Raw genomic sequence first — 21,423 nt, forward strand, 5'->3', positions numbered from 1 at the left:
TGCCAGCCTTATCAATACAATCTCCTTACTGAGGAATTGGGTGCAAATCCATTTTCATGACTAATTTACCTTCCTGTAACCTATACAAAAATCCTTCTGGTTTAGGACTTATAATTATAAGTAAACTCCAGCCACTATGGCTAGGTTCAGCATTGTTTTTCTGGACTGAACTGATAAGGATATTGTTTTATTGACACTGATTCACCTATACCAACATCACATCAAATTAACACTGTATGTCCAGGCAATGGTTCAGACTGCCTTACCGTTCCTAAGTAAACTTATGTGATTTCTCCATTGTTTTCATATAGAAGAAGGACACAGTGTCTAACAGTCCCCAGTATTTCCACATTGGCTAGTGAAATTGTAGAAAGCTTGCTGCATGACTGTCTATCTGTCTTCTACCTCACTCTTAATGGCTCTGTCATCTTCCATTATCTCTATTTCATAGCAAAAGATTAATTCAAGGAGACTAAATCCAGTAGATACAATAAGGAATCTCTGGTAGCAAATAATAAGAGCTTCACCATTTTGGCCCAATCCTGTGGGTATTCATGACACTATGCTGTAATCATGGCTTTGACAATTTTATGGAAACACACCAAAGCTCCCTATTTTTTGTGGATGATGTATGACTGATTTCAACTGTTTAATAGCCAAACTGCAGATTATGTCCTGGAAAACTTCAGACATAAAGTTAGAATGCTGGTCAGATTTTAGTTCAATTAACAGGCCAGTGAGGTCTCACCAGATGGGCAAGGATGCAGATTGGCAAGCTGCACCATGGAGGCAGTCTGTTTATTTATCTAACTAAAGCTCTAAATAGTATAAGAGGACTAATTTCAGACTTGAGTCTCCTTGCTGTGTAGGATCACGCTGAGGCCACCAGCTTAATGAAAATATCCTTCTTTATCATCTAGTATGGTCTGAAAGGATGTCTAAAGATCTAATGGAATGAGGGCACAAGCAATGGATATATTAATTAACAGTTATTGAGTGTGAGTTGAATTGGTGAAACTTCCCTCTAATTGACCTTCAGAGTGAGATTTGAATACAGGTGCAGGGATTTCTTGCTGGAATTATACAGAGCCTTGCTGAGACACACTTGGAATACTATCTGAGGGAAGGGGTTTTGGCGATGGAATGGGTGCACACAAAGGTCTATCTGATCAATTCCTGGGATGGCAGCTCTGAGGTGTGAAGAGAAATTGGATCAGCTAGGATTATATTCACTGGAGTTTAGAAGAATGATGGTTGAATCTCACTGAGACCCTAAAAATTCTAACAAGATTAGACAGAGTAAATACAGAATGGATGTTCCTGATGACTGGGGAATCCAAAACCAAGGGTCACGGTTTAAGGGGATGGGATAGACCAATTAGGATTGAGATGAGGTAAAATGTCTTCACCCAAGAGAATAGTGGGCTTTTGCTCCTGTATTCTATGATTTGCACCAACCTCAGAAACGCATTCCACCCAGACCCCCATCCTATCCCTGTAATGCCTTATTTACCATGGCAAATTATGGTATAGATCAAATATATGAAAAAGCATGATTTTTAGTGCCTCATAAAAGACATTGGATTGGATAACACTGCAAATTCTAGTTAGAAGCAAATACAATTGGTTTGCCTTACAGTCTCTTCAAATGAATACAATTGGTGTTCAAATCTGTAGGTATTTAGATTAATAAGGGGGATTGATCCTAAAAGTGAGGATTATTGAGATTGAGGAGCAAGGTTAATATCATCTCTGACTATATGGGTAGTTTTCTCAGTGACTAGAAAGATCAAGAGGAAAATTTAAGTCTGTCATGTTTCAGGGTTTTGGTAGTGTTGTACTATGTAAGACTGTGTGAGCAAGAAAAATAATAAACTTTAATTTCAGTGCAGAAACAGAAAGTTGGAGAAGATTGTAGAACAATGAAAATCTAAAAAGTTTTTAAGTTCTACTTAAGGATAATGTTGAAAGGAATCATATTTGAATATGAAAATAAATTATTGATGAATCAGGTGACAAAAGTGGGAATGGAAATTGAGGAATTAAAATGTACATTCTCTCAGATTATCCAATGCTTGTCTGTATAACTAAAGGAACAAATGCAGCAAACTTTGTTTTAACCAGCACCTTAAGAACTGGCACTCTCGATAAACCAACCAAAATTACATACCTCAAATACCAGAAGTTTACTGTATTGTTGCAATCTCCGCGATGTCCAATAGTCAGCTGAGGGTGTGAGTGGGAAAGCTCTCTGCTGGAAAATTTTATTTCAGGCAAAGTTGCATTATTATTTAAATGTTTTATGCTGTATATAAAGTATAACAGTGATGTACATACCCCCACATTACTTTATTATTTCTTAGTTTTTACATTGATTATGTGGACCTCAGCTGAATATTTAATCAACTGGCACATTCCTGTTCTCATAGGAGCATAGGAATTAGGAACAGGAGTAGGCAACTCAGCCCTACGAATCTGTTCTGCCATTTAACATGATCGAGGCTGATCTCATCCTGCTCTCAACTCCACTCTCTTGTCTATTCTTCTTAGCCCTTTATCCCACTTTTCATCAGGAGCATATTTATTTCTTTCTTGAAAGAAATAGTTACTGGTTAATAAAATGTCTGCTGTAACTGAACAGAGGGCACAAAGAAAACGTTGTGGAGAGGTCAGAACCAGCAAGAAGTCAGATACATTTGGCCAAACGGAATATTGGACCTGAAGGGGGAAATGGAGGCATAGCAGTTCTGGCAACAAGGGATTGGGCTACATGATTTGTTTCCTTCCTTTGTCCCTCTATTCTTTGATCAAAGTAGGGAATGACACTTGTTACTCATACCTTGTCAAGAAAACATGTAAAAGAAAAAATAAATCAAATGGGAAAGAAAATATTTTAGACACTTAATGCAAATAATGAATAATTAAATCTCTTGCTGCATGATTTCCTTTGCTTTCAGTGCATTGACCTAAAATTGTACTTGCAACTGTTCACTTTACCAGAGGTTGCTGATCATGCCTTACTTCACCTTTTTATCAGTCTGGAACATTAACCTTTTGTACGTTTTCTCTCTCATATTTGGCAAGGTCAGCATTTATTGCCTTCTCCAGAGAAGATGCTGGTGAAATGCTTGGTTGGATTGTTATCTTCTGTAGATACACCCACAGTGCTGTTAGGCAGGGAATTCCAGTATATTTTACTGAAGCTGAAGCCTCATGCCAAGGTGAAGATATTGCTACCAATGGTAATAAAGGCCATAGTGGCATTGAACCACCAGGAGTCCAGATGTTTGTGGGTGTCTAATGCAACATGTGCCACAGGTAGGACACTAACTGCAGTAACGGCTGAGATGACGGAAAGAAGCTGAGGTGCAAACTAAAATGTCCATGAACATGCCAACAGCAGCGTGCCCTTCATATCATGCAGCAGGGTAATGTGGAAGATTTTACGTTCCTAAAAAAATGAGATAAACAGATTTATTAATGACATCTGTGAAGAAATAACTAACTATATGAAACTTTTATAACTTTTACTTTAACTCAATTGAGAACCAACATCAATAAACAAGAATGAACAGACAAATGATACATCAAATGCAAAAATAAAATTCACTTTAAGTAGTGAGTACAGCAATAATATGTCTTACATAACTATAAACATTCCTTCAACACCTATGACATTATATAGCCTTACAGTACACTCTTCTTGTTTATGCTGGGCAAATTAGGATGTTATATAACTCCTAGCCAAATGGTAACATGCTAATCTGCCTGATTATATAATTATTCTTAATCCAACTATTCAGGCAGTTTAGAACACATTGCTGAAGGAGGTAGTGCTTGAACCTAAGTCTGCTGGATCAGAGATAAGGGCACTACCACTGCATTACAAGTGGTATGATTTTCGAAATACATTCTCCATTACAATGCCTCAACCAATCATGGTTGATTACACTGCGCCATGAGTAAATTGGTATAGGGTAAAGAAGTTTTAAAAAGTTAAATGCATGACTAAATGATTGATATGGAAGGAACTAGTTTCAATTCATCAGATACTGGCACAGTATTAGGAAAAGAGAGTTCTATCATTGGGACAACTGTTGTGAAGGTCTCATTCATGGTTCAGATGTTGTAGTACATAATCTTTCATATTATGCATTCAAGTTTGGCAAAAAGTAGAATAAATGCAATTGAACCCGATTGAAATGTAATGAACTTCAAAGATTGAAGGAAAAATAATCAAAATGCCAGATCTTAGGGCTTTCCAAAACGTTTAAAGCAGTTCAGTAGGTTACCCACGTTTACTCAATAGAGTCAGATTAGAAGAGGTGGAGGTGTAAAAGCTATAGGTGTGGCTTCGCTGTGACATTGAGAGTTGTGGAGATGAAGCCCAGGATCAGCCATAACCATACTGCATGGTGCAGCAGGCTCAACAGGCCACATAATCTACTCCTGCTCCTGGTTCTTGTGTTCTTGGGTAATTCTATGCCTGTCTGTGTTTTATAGCCACAACCTCCCATCACTGAACGTGAGTTAAACTGAAGTATATAACTTAAGGGGTGTGACTCCATTTTCATGCAAAGTGACCAGATAACTTACTCCCACCTCTCGATTCATTGAAGTGTCTGAGGGTCAGACCCCAACTCGTCAAAATAGAACCCAAATTCCTTGACGTGCTATTTACTTCAGATGTGCTTTCAGTGGATCACTAAGGTATCCACCAAAAACCACATACTATCGCTGCAACACCTCACTTGCCCTTCTAGCTTTTCTTTGTTTGTATCCAGTAAATTTTCCATAGTTTATATTCAATATTCACTATTTAGATTATAAATGTAAAAAGCATTCAATTTCCACAGGACCAGTTTTAATCACTGTCCAAGTTTGGAGGAGGAAAAAGAAACTTAAAACTTCCTAATACAAACTGTACATCTACGTAATAACTCAAATCCCCAGTTCTCAGGTCCTGCTATCTCCAGCTTTTTCTCTTGGACTGATCCTTTATATAATAGGCCAGAACAGTGTCTCTCCACTTATAGCTTCAAATTGAAATTCCTGTATTTAAGTACTTGGCCTCACAATACTTCATCTAACCAGCCAATTTCATGCCACATACCTGTCTTTAAGTAATGCATCTGCATTCACTCCATCATGACTTCCCTGTTCTTGTAATCTATGCCTTGATTCATAAAGTCAAAAATCACACAACACCAGCTTATAACCCAACAGGTTTATTTGAAACTGTAAGCTTTTGGGGCCCTAGCTTTCCTCAGGCAGCTAGTGAGAGAGAATACATCAGATTCAGAATTTATAAGTAAAAGATCAAAGGGTTATACAACTTATACAAATGAATTGAAAAAACCTAGATGACTATTAAGTCTTTAATCAATAAGAACGGAGGTGCAGGTTTTGATTTGATTAATATTTAAATCTCAGAACTTCTTTCAAGTCCACTGCTCAAGATAACAGCCTCAACTGGGATCTTGGGTTCATGTCACACTACAGGTGACCTCAGCACACTATTCACTCTCACACATGGGCAAATACACACACACACACTCACACACACACACACACACACACACTCACACAAGCACACATATACTCTCACGCAGGCATGTATTCCCTTACATCTGTGCACACTCTGTCAAGCACACACACTCACACGCATGTACATAAACACATATACTCCCTCACACTCACAAACACTCTTGCAACTGTGCGTGCATGCACACACACAGACAACGCCCCCCCCCCCCCACCCCCAGTATCTCTCTCTCACAAACATGCTCTCTCTCTCTCTCTCTCACACACACACACACAAATCTATGGGGTGAATTTGCATTTGCAGATTTATATTTGCAGATACATTCTGTTTGTTCAAAAAGCACATGATCTGTAGATAGTCAGTCAATGTGGCATTTTATAAATTCCTACTTTGGAAATAAAACCAATCTGACTCCAGATTGAGATACAAACAGACACTAAACAAAGCTCACACCTAAAATGCATTATCTAACCTGAGGTGTCAGCTTTATACTAATAAGTTATCTTGGGCAGTGACTTGAAAGAAATTCTGGGATTTACACATTAATCAATTGAAACCTGCATCTCTATTCTAACTGATTAAAGACTTAATAACCACAGGTTTGTTTAAAACATTTGCATAAATTGCATGACCCTTTGATCTTTTACTTATAAATTCTTGGTCTGATGTATTCTCTGTTACTAGCTGCCTGAGGAAGGGCTCCGAAATCTTACGGTTTCAAATAAACCTGTTTGACTTTAACCCAGTGTTGTGTGATTTTTGACTTTGTCCACCCCAGTCCAACACCAGTACCTCCACATCGATTGATAAAGACATGAGTCCAAATGCCATTTTCACCACATTACTAACGTGCCTTTTCACCTTCAGAGATCTAAGGACATACACTCCAAATTCCATTTACAGAACAGAGATCATAGAACTGTACAGTGAAGGAACAGGCCCTTTGGGTGACGATATTGTGCCGAACATGACACCAAATTAAAAGGATCCCTTCTGCCTGCTCTGTGTCCACATCCCTCCATTCCTTGTATATTCATATAATATCTAAAAGTCCCTTAGATGCCCTTATCCTATCTGCCTCCACTACCAACCCTGGCAGTGTGTCCAGATTCCTACCACACTCTGTGTAAAAAACCTGCCCCTCACATCTCCTTTGAACTTTCCTGCTGCCACCTTAAATGCATGCCCCCTAGTATTAAACATTTCAACCCTGGGAAAAAGATTCTGACCGTCAACTAAATCAATTTTATAAACTTCTATCAAGTCTTGTCTCAGTCTCTGCTACTCAAGAGAAAGCAACCTGAGTTTTTCTAGCCTCTTTAATAGCTCATACCTTCTAATCCAGGCAGCATCCTGATAAAACTTTTTTACACGCTCTCCAGAGCCTCTACATCCTTCCTGTAATGTGGCGAGCAGAATTAAACACAATACTTGAAGTATGGCCTAACCAAAGTCTAATAAAGGTACAACATGACATCCTGACCCTTGTACTCAATGCCCCAAACAATAAAGGCAAGCATAGCATGCACCCTCTTTACCAGCCTATCTATTTGGCTGGCCACTTTTAGGAAGATTGGGAATTTAACCCTAAGATCCTTCTGTACATCAATGCTATTCAGAGTCCTGCCATTGACATATACTTTTCCTTAACATCTGATCTCCCAAGGGCAGCACCTCACACTTACCTGAATTAAATGTCATCAGCTATTTTTCCACCCATTTGTGCAACTGATCTATATCCCACTGTATCCTTTGACAACCTTCTACACAATCCACAATTCCATTAATCATTGTATCATCTACAAAGTTACTAATCCAGCCATCTACATTTTCATTCAAGTCATTTATATATATCACAGAGTTCCCAGTATGGATCCCCACGGAGCACAACTAGTCATGGACCTCCAGCCCAAAAAACACCATTCCACCACTACCTTCTTCTTCTATGGGCAAGTCAATCCTGAATCCACTTGCCAAGTCACCGTGGATCCTATAAATCTTAATCTTCTGGATATGCCTACCATGAGGGACCTTCTCGAAAGCCTTACTTAAATCCATGTAAACAACATTCACGGCTCTACCCTCATCGATCACCTTTGCCACCTCCTCAAAAAATTCAATCAAGTTAGTATGATCTGACCTGCCCTACACAAAACCATGCTGACTGTCCCTAAATAGCCCATGCTTTCCCAAACGTGTATAAATCATTTACTTAAGAATTCTCTCCAAAAGTTTCCCGACCACTGATGTGAGACTCACCGGTCTATAGTTTCCTGGATTATCCCTGTTTCCCTTCTTGGAGAGAGGAACAACATTAGCCACTTACCAGTCTTCTGGTGGCTAGCAAGGATATGAAGATCTTGGTCAAGGCCCCAGAAGTCTCCTCTCTTGCCTCTCTCAAAAACCTGGGGTAGATATCATTGAGCCCTAGGCATTTATCCACTTTAGTGCTCTTCAAGAGATCCAACACCACTTCTTTTTTGATCTCAAAATGTTCTTTCTTATTATCATGCTTTATACAAATCTGTCATCCTCCATAACCTTTTCTTGGCCGAATACTGATGCAAAGTTGATGAGGGTCGAGCTGTGGGTGTGGTGCATATGAACTTCAGCAAGGCATTTAATAAGGTTGCCCATGGTAGGCTCATTCAGAAGGTCAGGAGGAATGGGATACAGGGGAACATAGCTGTCTGGATACAGAATTGGCTGGCCAACAGAAGACAGCGAGTGGTAGTAGAAGGAAAACATTCTGCCTGGATGTCTGTGGTGAGTGGTGTTCCACAGGGCTCTGTCCTTGGGCCTTTATTGTTTGTAATTTTTATTAATGACTTGGATGAGGGGATTGAAGGATGGGTCAGCAAGTTTGCAGATGACACAAAGATTGGAGGTGTCGTTGACAGTATAGAGGGCTGTTGTAGGCTGCAGCGGACATTGACAGGATGCAGAGATGGGCTGAGAGGTGGCAGATGGAGTTCAACCAGGATACATGCGAAGTGATGCATTTTGGAAGGTCGAATTTAAAAGCTGAGTACAAGATTAAGGATAGGATTCTTGGCAGTGTGGAGGAACAGAGGGATCTTAGTGTGCAGGTACATAGATCCCTTAAAATGGCCACCCAAGTGGACAGGGTTGTTAAGAAAGCATATGGCGTTTTGGCTTTCATTAACAGGGGGATTGAGTTTAAGAGTCGTGAGGTCTTGTTGCAGCTCTATAAACTTTGGGTAGACCACACCTGGAATACTGCGTCTGGTTCTGGTTGCCCTATTATAAGAAAGATGTGGATGCTTTGGAGAGGGTTCAGAGGAGGTTTACCAGGATGCTGCCTGGACTGGAGGGCTTATCTTATGAGAAGAGGTTGACTGAGCTCAGACTTTTTCATTGGAGAAAAGGAGGAGAAGAGGGGACCTAATTGAGGTATACAAAATAATGAAAGGCATAGATAGAGTCGATAGCAGAATCTATTTCCCAGGGCAGAAATGACTAACACGATGGGTCATAGTTTTAAGCTGGTTGGAGGAAAGTATAGAGGGGATGTCAGAGGCGGGTTCTTTACACAGAGAGTTGTGAGAGCATGGAATGCGTTGCCAGCAGCAGTTGTGGAGGCAGGGTCACTGGGGACATTTAAGAGACTGCTGGACCTGCATATGGTCACAGAAATTTGAGGGTGCATACATGAGGATTAGTGGTCGGCACAACATCGTGGCCTGTTCTGTGCTGTACTGTTCTATGTTCTAAAGTACTAATTTAGAATCCCACCCACATCCGCTGCTTCCAAACACAAGTTCCTTCTTTAATCCTTGACTGGTACTACCTTCTCCCCTAGTTATCCTTTTGTTGTTAATGTAGAATGCCTTAGAATTCTCTTTAACTCTACCTGCCTAGATCATTTCATGGCCCTGTCTTGTTCCCCTAATTATATGCTTGGGTACTTTCCTGCTTTCTTCATATTCCTCAACGTCCTGACAGATTGTAATTTCCCAAACCTTACATTTGCTCCTTTTCCCCTTTTGACTAACTTCACAACCTCCCTCATTATCCAAGAGTCCCTTACCTTGTTATCCTTATCTTTCCTCCTTACAGGAACATGCCAGTCTTGATCACTCCCCAGCAAGTCTTTAAACAGCTCCTACATGTCAAATGTGGACTTGCCTGATAACAACTCCTCTCAGTCAACACTCTCTATCTAGTTCCTGCCTAATACTGATGTAATTTGCCCTACCCCAGTTTGGTACCCTTCCACAAGGTCCTGACTTATACTTGTTCATAGCTATCTTAAAACTTAAGGAGTTGTGATCACTGTTTCCAAAATGCTCTCCAACTGAAAGGTCAGTCACCTGGCCAGGTTCATTAGCCAATTCAGGGTCCATTATGACCTCTGTTAGTTGGGCTCTCCACATACTGTTGCAAGAAACTCTCTTTCCTCTTGCTCTAAGGAAGTCCCAGTCAGTATTGGGAAATTTAAAATCACCCACTATGATAAGTCTCTTTTTATTGCACCCTTCCATAATCTGGCAGGTCAGACAGCATCCTAGGAGCAAGAGGACCGTTCTTTAGGGCCCAGTCCTGAAGAAGGGTCCTGCTGAAGCATCAATTCTTCTGCTCCTCAGATGCTGCCTGACCTGCTGTGCTTTTTCCAGCACCATGCCTTATCAACTCTGACTCTCCAGTTCTCACTCTCCCCCTTCCATAATCTATCTACATATTTGTTCCTCAATGTTTCAGTAGCTGTTGGCCTATAATATAATCTTGTTTTCAGAAATTCCTTATTTAAATATTTTCTTGTCAAATTACTCCTTCCAAAGTGTTTTGACGATTAAATTCCATCTACCACTTATTTGCTCATTTGACCTTCCCGTTTATTTTTCTTATACCCAAACTCACTATTAACCTTCCGATGAATCTTTGTGTCATCTGCAAATTTACTAATCCAACCTCCATACAATCATTTATGTCATTTATATACATGATAAATAATAGGGACCATAATAATTGTGGCATTTATACTAGCTTCTAATTACTGAAGCAGTCTTCTGTCATCACACTCCGTCACCTAAGCAGAACCAATTTTGAATCCACTTTATCAAACCTCCCAGCATCCCATGTTCATTTGCCTTCTCGATTAGTTTCCTATGTGGGATCCTGTCAAAGACTTGGATGAAATCCATATAAACTGCATCAATTGCACTACCTACTCAAAGAATTCAAGGAAAATTTGTTCAGCATAACCTCCCTCTGACAAAGCCATGCTGATGATCCCTCATCAATTATTTGCCTCTCCAGGTAGAGATAGATGCTTTTCTTCTGAATTTTCTTGACTAGTTTCCCTTCCATTGATATGACACTCACTGAGCTATAGTTCACTGGCTTATTTCTGTAACCTTTCTTAAATATCAGAACCGCATCAGCTGTTCTCCAGTCCTTTGGCACCTACCCAGTGGTCAAAGCAGATTAAAGGTTTGGGTGACTGCCCCTGCAATCTCCTCCCTCGCCTCCCACAATAGCCTGTGACACAATTCATCCAGACATGGAGATTTGTTCACTCTTAAGCCTGCCAACACCAGCAATATCTTGTCCTTCCCTATATCAATTTGCTCAAGCGCCTTGCAGTCTCACCCCCGGGTCCCACACCTTCAGCCTCATTCTTTTGAATGAAGATGGATGCGAAGTCTTTGCTGATCCTACCTACGTTATTGGTATCTACATGGATCACAGCAGCTCTCTCCCACTTTCTCTCCTACTCCAACTGAATAACTGAAGGTATTTGCAGACACCAAGAAATGGGTCTGGCTTTTGAAACATTGAAAGATGGACGAGATGCAGTATTTGAATACTAGGCAGGTGTCCTGATTCCTGATCGGCATGACATACTGAGCAGCATGTAAGATTGGTGGTGCAATGAATGTGAGACATTATGTCATGTGAAATACCCTCGCAAATGTTGACTACCATTATTCCAGCACTATACTCAGATATTTTAATCTAGATTCCAAGAGTTGACTTTCCTTGACACTGCCCCAACTTCATCATATGATCTCCCAGCTCCCCACAGAAGTGTGGTAATTGTCCGGTTTCCCTCCATATCATATTGTATTTCCTACTTCCTCGATCTTATTTATAATCATAGCACCAGTGGCTTCATCAGTGACCAATACTGCATAGCTCTGAAAGGGCAATTTGAAACATATTAAAAGGAACTGAACATTTGAGCTTTAATATTTATCTTGTTCTTTAGTTGTGATGAAACAGTGCACATGGAACTCAGAGCTACATATTGCAGAAACTCTTGCTCCTATTATTTTGGTGATGTTCACTATCTAAATATTCACATTCAAACAATCCTAGTTTTACAATACAGAAGTTCACATGCTTGTTCAAGTTTTCTGAAAGAACTCTCCACTTCAGTATAGCATTCCCCTACCCTTGTGTAACATCTTTTATGCATTTTGCTTATTAAAATCTTTGAATTTTTAATTATTTTGGATTTTTCTGAAATCTGAAGTTCTGAAGAAGGCTCGCTGGACTTGAAATGTTTACTGTGCTTTCTCTCCATATGCTGCGAGAGCTGCTCAGCATCTGGGAACTAAGAAGACCCAAGTTACTCCATTTCCCTTCCTTTTGAAACAATGACAGCCAGCAGTAGTCTCTCCTGATTAAGTGCAGCTGACCCTCAGGAGGAACAGCCTATACTTAAGAGATGAATTGGAACATGTATTAGGTTCTCTTGCTGTTAGACTTCTTGTTTTACAAAGCCAAAATCAGCAAGGGCCGATATAAAGGTCAACTTACTTTATAGAAGAGATCTGTCTGACATGTTGCTGCATTAAAACACACTTGCATTAAAATGCAGCATCCAATAGTGACATTTGAAAGTGCCAAAACATTTTAAACATCTTTCAGATATTTTCCAAAACCTCAGCAGAATTCCCCCAGTGGTCATAAACACTACAAGATTGATAGAGACGTTCAAGATTTGATAAAATAAAAGGAAGAGAAGTTTCCACTTGTTCAAAGAGCCACCAATTGGTGGCCACACATTTAGGAACTTCACCAGTAGAATGAAGGAGAGGTTAAGAAAATAAAACAAAGAATTGTGGATGCTGAAGATCTGAAACAAAAACAGAAATTTCTGAAGAAACTGAACAGGTCTCGCAGCATATGGAGAACGCACAGTTAACATTTCAAGCCTAGTGACCCGTCTTCAGATTTCAGAAAATCCAAAATAATTAAAAATTCAAAAATTTTAATGAGCAAAATACATAAAGGATGTTACACAAGAGTAGGGAAATGCTATACTGAAGTGGAGTGTTCTTTCAGAAAGCTTGAGCAAGCAGGTGAGTCAGGATTTCCAAAACAAATTTTGAACAACGAATATAAAAATCTCAATTGTACTGTAAAAGAAGAGCTTGAGATCAGTCATGAAAATTTAGAAATGTCAGAGAAACCTCAAAGTTTCTGCATTGACATTGCCTCAAGTTGAGATGGTTAACACTATTGCAGTAATATTTGTTATAGTAGAAATAAATACAGAAGTTGACTTGTCTTCACCCCTGTGGACCTTAACAGTCAGCAGCAAAAAATCGTCATTGAAATGGAAGACTTGCCAATGAATGTTGGTGAGATATTCCTCATTGTTGGCATCATAGTACATCAAATTCCATCTTGATTAAATATCTAGCAAACATCCAGCAAAGAATATTGGGATGCCAATCAGGAGCAATAGTCTTTCCCCTTCATATCCCAGGAACACTGGTATCCCAGCCTGCATTTTCTAATAGCCAGAGTCATTATTCCTGTGTGAATGGGAGTTACAGATGGCGACGCTGCAGAGTATCCATCTTAACAGATGCCAAAGACATTACCCAAGAAATTTAAGATTCTACTGTATGCCTGTAACCCACCAAAGTCTCCATTTAAATCATAAAGTTATGGGTTCCATTGAAATTAAGTAAATAGTCACTCAGGAAAAGTTAGCCTGTTAAACATATACTCTAGCTTCTGAGTTCCTATTTAACTGACTCCCCATATACCTCACACACCCACACCTATATCTCCCCCCACATACCTTTTACAGATCTTGACCGATACCTCCTGGAACCTGAATCCCCTTTGCTCACTCCACCCCAACCTACCCCTTCCTGTGCCAATGGACTCAAACTGACACTCCTTTCCTGCTGCCTGGTGCAGTCTTCCCTTCCCTTCACAACACTCCACTCCTCTTTCCACTGTCCTACTACTGGTCCTATTCCCAACTGACACACCACTGACTTCTCCTCAAGACTTAACCTGACCCCATCCCTCCTGCCACTAGACCCAACCCAACAATCCTGCTACCTGCCTCTGGATCACCTTCAGGCTCAAACACCCACTCTCCCCTACCCTTGCCTCTGCCACACTCAATTTCTCCCACACACACACCATCTACTTAAAAATTGTATCCCTAATCTGGCCTTCTTCCCATCTTGCAATCTGGCACCCTAGCCACTTGACATCCTACCTCCTTCCCACTTGCCATCCTACCCATTTGGTACAGCTGACTACTATGAGAAAGGGATGCAATTTACCTTCCTCTAGCAGTTCAACATTACAAAATAACTGTCAGAATGAAAAATTGCTCCACATTTCTGAGTGAGACTTAAGCAGTATCTCCTCTCAGAAATGCAGAGCTCCTTCTTTTCAAACGCTGTTTCAAAAAAACACAAGTTGAAGCATAAGAATTTCTCATGTATTTGATATAGATAATGTTGTATTAGATAATGATGTACTAGTTTAAATAATAACAACAACAATAATAATAATTCAGAAATGAACCTAGAACCAAGCTCACCCAAAAGGTAAAACCAATTGAGAAACAAGTCGTAAAACCTGGAGATGAACTTGCTATTCATACTGAGCTCCATTTTGAAGTATTCAAGTTGAACCAGTATGTATCTCTCACAAATTACATCTGTGTTTATGTCTGGGAAGAAGAAACAAAAGCTGGCGACCCAGGTTTACACAAACTTGGGCATCAATCCTTACTTTATAAATAACAGTGTATGGTCACAACTTGAGAGGTGGTTTGCCAGCTGCAATAAGATCTATGTGGGTCAGCTGCTTTGCTGGCAATGACCCTCAGATTGATCACGAGGAGGAGTAAGAAAACAGGAAGAGGACCTGTTGAGTAACAGCTTCCCATTAGCAAGCAGCATTGGAAATATTGTGAAGATAGGAAGAATCCCTGATTCTCTTGGCTTCACATAAAGATGAAATTTTAAAATGTTGCCAGTTTATAGGTGGTTCTTTTCAATCAAATTTCTCTGTGGATTAACATTAGCTAATCTTCTGAGTTTAAGTGGACACAAACCTAGCAAGTCCAACCTTTCCTTATAAGACAAATTGCCCATTCCATGTGTTAATCTCATAAACCATCTCTGAACTGTCTCCAATCCTTCCTTAAATAAGACGACCAGAACTACACATAGTACTCCAGATATAATCTTGACTGTGCCCTACGTAACTGAAGCATAGCACACTTTTTTTATTCATTTCTCCTCACTATTAATGATAACATACAATGTGTCTTCTTAATTACTTTCTGTACCTGCATAATAAAGTTCTGCAATTAATGCATGAGGACACCCAGATCTCTCTGTATCTCTGAGCTTTGCAATCTCATGCAATTTAGATGACATGTTTTTTAAAATCATCCTGCCAAATATCTTCACATTTTCCCGCATTTTTACTCCAGTTGCCATATCTTTGCATGCTCACATAAACAGTCTTCATTTTTTTGTAACCTTGTTTCCTCTTCACAACCAAATGTTCTACCTATTTCCGAGTCGTCAGGAAACCTGGTGGCCAAACCTTCTATTCCTTTATCTATATAAATTCTAAGTAGTAGAAGTCACAGGACCAAACCCCTGTGAAATACCACTTATTGCATCTTAACAACCCATCAAAAGGTTAAGTTACACCTACTCTGCTAGCCAATTTTCTATCCATGGTCAATATGCCACCTCTGCGCCATGAGCTCTTATTTTCTACAATTTTTTTGATGCGACACCTTCTCAACTGACTTATGGAAATCTAAATACAACACATCCTCTGGTTCCCCTTATCTACGAGACATGATACTTCCTCAAATAATTCTAATAAATTGGTCAAAACGATGATGAGTCTGCATAATTAGTTTGAACATATTCAAATTCTCTGTTATAAACTTCTTTAATGAATAATATTTTATAACATTTTTCACGATGATAGATGTTGGTCTAATTGGCCTACAGGGTCCTCCTTTCTGTCTACCTTTTGCTTTGAATAAAAGGAGTTACAGTCACCAACTTCCGATCAAATGGGATCATCACCTAATCCTGTCCAAGCTGACAGCAAAGTAGGGTTCCTGTGCTGGAACTTGTCCTCTTTTCCTGCTTTTCTTTCTTTTCCTCTCTTTTTTTCTCTTTTTACTTATTTTCTTTGTCCTGAACTTGGACAGCATCGATGGCAGTGAGAGCCCAGCATATGGATTTTGAGTCAGCCCCTGCTTACTTTGCTGGAGCAGGCACAGTACCTGAAATCACTGGCTGCTACATGGGCTGAGATTGCGTCAGCAATGTAGGCAAAAGCGATAGGTTAGCAAAGTGGTGGTTGAAAGGCATCATGGCAGCATTGATGAGGTGGACCCAATGGCAAGAGATGCAATTAACATTGGTTTGTTTGACGCAGGAGAGGTATCAACTCAGTGGCTTAGATGGCGCCTGAGGAACAGCAACATCAAAGTTGGTTGAGTCCAGTCTAGATGCCAGCGAAGCAGTTGCGAAGAGATGGCAGTGCAGGCGTTGTTAATGGTGATAAGCTGGATCAGGGCTGAAAAACTCTCCTTCAGCTATACCTTTCTGTTTCTCTTTGCTCTTAAATTATTCAAAATGGCTCTATGACGCGGCAATAAATGAAAGCTTTTCATTATATTTTAATGTATTCTTATCATAAAACACATGTGACAAGAAAAATCAAAACCAAATCAAATCAGGGGAGCCAGTGCATTGATTAACTCACTAGCCACCACTTTTAAGACATTAGAATGAAATCATAGAATCCTACAGTGTGGAAACAGCCATTCAGCACAACTGGTCCACACCTACTCCTTCCCCTACCCTATCCCTGTAATCCTCCTGCATTTCCCATGGCCAATCCACCTAACTTGCACAGTTTTGGACTGTGGAAGGAAACTGGAGCGCCCGGTGGAAACCCACGCAGACAAAACAAGCATGTTCAAGCTCCACACAGACAGTCACCCAAGGGTGGGATTGAACCTGCATCCCTGGTGCTGTGAGGCAACAGTACAGACCACTGAGCCATCATTCCCCCCCCCCGGTCAGAACCTGTGCACTGCCAGCCGATCGTCCCAACAATTTTTTCAGTAGCACTTCTCTGGTGATGGTAATTTTCCAGAATTCCTGTCTTCACTTTCTATTGGACGAGCACTCATTTTGTTAATTAGGTTCTTCTTTTAAAATTATATTATAACATTTACACTTGCTACTATTTTTTATATGAGTGGCTAGCTTTCTCTCATTCTCTCTTTATTAATTTTTTGGTCACTGTTGTTTTTCATATCCAATCAATCAATCTTAACTGTCACCAGTTTTTGCACAATTTTATGCTTTTTTTGTTTTAATTTGATGCTATGGAGGCATAGAGTCATAGAACTGTACAGCATGGAAATAGGGGAGGCCATAGTCTAGTGGTATTAAAAAAAAGACCCAGACAACATTCTGGCGACCTGGGTTTGAATCTTGCCATGGCAGTTGGTGGAATGAGTTCAATAAATATCTGAAATCAAGAGTTTAATGATGACCGTGAACCCATTGTCGATTGTTGGAAAAACCCATCTAGTTCACTAATGCCCTTTCGGGAAAAAAATTGCATCCTTACCTGGTCTGGCCTACATATGACTCCAGGTTGCTCAGCAATGCAATTGACTCTTAACTGCCCTTTCGGCAATTAGGTACGGGTAACAAATGCTGCCTGACCACTGATGCCCTCATCCCATGAATGAATACAGGAAAAAAAAAGACTCTTTATCAAACTTGTCCATGCTGACCAAATATCCTAAATTAATCTAGTCCCATTTGCAAGCACTTGGCCCATATCCCTCTACGTCTTTCCTGCTTATTAGATCCATCCAGCTGTCTTTTAAATGTTGTAATTGTTGTAAATGCCTCCACCACTTCCTCTGGCAGCTCATTCCATACATGCACTATCCACTGCATGAGAAAGTTGCCTCTTAGGTCCCTTTTAAATCTTCCCCCACTCACCTTAAACCCTCTAGTTTTAGACTTTGCCATCCTGGTGAAAATACCTTGGTTGTATACTCATTCTATGCTCCTCATGATTTTGTAAACCTCTATAAAGGTAGCCCATCAGCCTCTGAAACACCAGAGAGTGGGCGGCACGGTGGCACAGTGGTTAGCACTGCTGCCTCACACTGTCAGAGACCCGGGTTCAGTTCCCGCCTCAGGCGACTGACTGTGTGGAGTTTGCACATTCTCCCCGTGTCTGTGTGGGTTTCCTCCCACAGTCCAAAGATGTGCAGGTCAGGTGAATTGGCTATGCTAAATTGCCCGTAGTGTTAGGTAAAGGGGTAAATGTAGGGGAATGGGCGGGTTGCGCTTCGGCGGGTCGGAATGGACTTGTTGGGCCGAAGGGCCTGTTTCCACACTGTAAATAATCTAATCTAATCTAAAGAAAATTGCCCCAGCCAAATTAGCCCTGTAGCACAAAGCCACCAACCCTGGCAGCATCCTTGTAACTCTTTTCTGAACCCTTTCAAGTTTCACAACATCCTTCCTCTATCGGGAGACCAAAATTGCACACAATAGTCCAAAAATGGCCTAACCAGTCACAACATGACCTCCCTCTCTTATACTTATTACACTGACCAATAAAAGCAAGCATACTAAATGCCTACTTCGCTATCTTGTCTATCTGGGACTCTCCTTTCGAGGAACGATGAACCTACGCCCCAAGGTATCTTTGTTCAGCAATATTCCCCAGGACCTTACCATTAAGTGTATAAGTCCTGCCTTGATTTATTTTTCTAAAATGCAACACCTAATATTTATCTAAAGTAAACTCCATCTGTCACTGCTTGGCCATTGGCCCATCTGATCAAGGTGCCATTGTACTCTGAGGTAACCTTTTCCGCTATCCATCACACCTCAAATTTTGGTGTCTCTTTAACATTTCTAGTGAATCACAAATAATGCGTCTGTTCTTGGAATTGTTCTTCCTCATTAAAAAGTATTTATTCTATATATTATAAAATATTCTCTTAAATATCTGCCATTGAATCACTATTAACCTTTTTTAACCCTAATTTGTCAATTCACCTTAGCCAGCACTGCTTTCATGCCCTCATAATTGTCTTCATTTATGTCTTTTAAAAATAACCTCCCTCCCTCAAATTAAATGTGAGATTCAATCATCTTATGATCATTGCTTCCTGGAGTTTCCTTCATTATTGGATCATTCATTAATCCTATCTCATTTTAGAATACCAGGATTAGTATAACCTGTTCCCTGGTTAGCTCTAGAATTTGCTGTTCTATGAAACTAATCTGAAAACATTCTGAGAACTGCTCACCTCGGAAATGTCTGCCCATCTGACCTTTACAGCCAAGGTAGATTGAAATCTCCCAAGCTTATTGCCATAGCACTCTGACAAGCTCCAATTCACATCCCAATCTACCATTAGGGGACATATACACCATTCTCACAAGTAACTTCTTGCCCTTATCATTTCTCATTTCTATTCAATCTGTTTCTACATCTTGTTTTCTTGAGCATAGGTTAGCCCTCTCTATTGTGCTACTGCTATCACTATACTCCTCCACCATTTCCTACTTTCCTGGCATTCCCTAATGTCCTGCACCCTTCGAGATTCAGGTCCCAATCCATAAGCATAAGAAATAGAAACAGGAGTAGGCTATTCAATCTCTTGAGCCTGGTCCGCCATTCAATAGGGTCATGGGGTGAGCTGACATTCTTCACATCCACTTTTCTGCCCTTTCCCCATGACCCTTGATTACCTAAATGGTCAAGAATCCTTGCCACCCTGCAGACATACCTCAGTAATTGCTACCAGATTGTACGGTTCAATTCTATTTGTACTTTCAGTTCATGTTTTATTTTGAATGCACTGTGCAGAACCTTTAGTTTTATCATTTTAATGTTTGAAAAGTCTAATTTTATCTGTTGACTGACTTTTAGATTCATATTGTCTATCTATACCTGTCATAGTCTGTTTATCATTTCCCATATTAACATCTTTCTTCTTGACCTTGTCCCCACTCTTTCATTTACTAAATTATTCTAAATGGTATCCCTTGCCCCACAATTCAGTTTAAAATCCTCTCTACTTATCCAGTTTTTGAGTTGTCCCATTGCAGTTCAATCCCCTTTCTGTAGATTCCACTTTTCCCAGTATTTGTGCTAATGGCTCATGAACCAAAGCTGATTTGTCTCGCACCAACATTTGATCATATATTCATCTCTCTAATCAGATTTGTCACATGTGAACTTGCATGTGGCTCAGGTAATAATGCAGAGGTTATGACCTATTGAAGTTCTGTTCTTTAATTTGGTATTTAGCTCCTTATATTGATTGTGCAGAACCTTCTTCATTGTCCTGCATGTGTCATTCTTATCTACATGGACCATGACGGTTGGTTCCCATCCCCCCACCCCAAATTCCTTTCCAGTCTTGAGCAGGTATTTTGAACCCTGACCCCGAGTGGTCAAGCAGCTGTCTGGACTCATCATCTCTGCTGTGAAGAAGAGAGTCAATCACTGAACCAAATTGGTATCCAGAAATGCCCATTTGCTGCACATGACACAATACTTGTCCTACCATCTTTACTATGTTTTAATAAACTGCCTAATTATTGCATTCAACTTTATATTTAGTCATATTTTTATATATTTTATTAACCAGAGCACCAGCTGCTAAACTATTTTGAACATTAGGAATATAACAAATCTTTATTACTTCCCAGATACTTACCAACTAACCAGCACGTATAAGCCAAAAGATTTCCTTCTCTGAAGAACATTGGAGAACTAGATAGGGTTTTTACAACAATAAAAAGTAGCCAAATGGTTGGTATTAAGCTAATGTGTATTTCCAGATTTTTACTGAATTTGAATTATGCTAACTGCTGTGGTACGATGTGACAAATGTTCACAGAACATTAAAGGCTGGGGTTCTGGATTATTAGGCCAGTGAAACTACCAAAGCATCACTATCTGCCAAATGACTGCTACTGAACTGAAGTAATTCTAAATGCTAAAGAACACTAAGGCATTGAAAAAATGTAGAATTACGTGAGCCATTCTTCATCTCACACTCCAAGTATACAGATTTGGAGAACAGATTATCTGGGACTAACAGCCATCAAAGGGCTATTGATCTTTTAGGTTCAAGGGAAATCATCTTAACTATCCATCTAGCAATCGAATGGCCCTCAAAGAACAGGATTTACAGGAAATAACCAACTGGCACTACAGCTCCTTACATCAAGTAGTCTGAAAAATTACAAGTTGTTTTCATTGCCATTTTCTGATGAGTGTTGTTTTACACAAAGCATGTTTGAACTAGATACAATTATGCCTTTCAACATTTTGGGAATTGGTTGATAGTAGGGGAACAATGGATTCCTGTGTATGACCCTGATAGGTTTTGAAACTGTGGGACAGAGGGTAGGGAAGAACAGACAAGTATAAAGGACCTTTGATTGAAGAGTCAACATTCACCTTGTTGGAAGTTTGGCCTCCAATTTGTAATATCTAGTTCTAACAGCATGCTGCTGGCTCTCCTGTTCCACTCCTGACCTTTGTGTCTC

The sequence above is a fragment of the Hemiscyllium ocellatum genome, chromosome 10, assembly GCF_020745735.1.
Source record: "Hemiscyllium ocellatum isolate sHemOce1 chromosome 10, sHemOce1.pat.X.cur, whole genome shotgun sequence".
Classification (NCBI taxonomy): Eukaryota; Metazoa; Chordata; class Chondrichthyes; order Orectolobiformes; family Hemiscylliidae; genus Hemiscyllium; species Hemiscyllium ocellatum.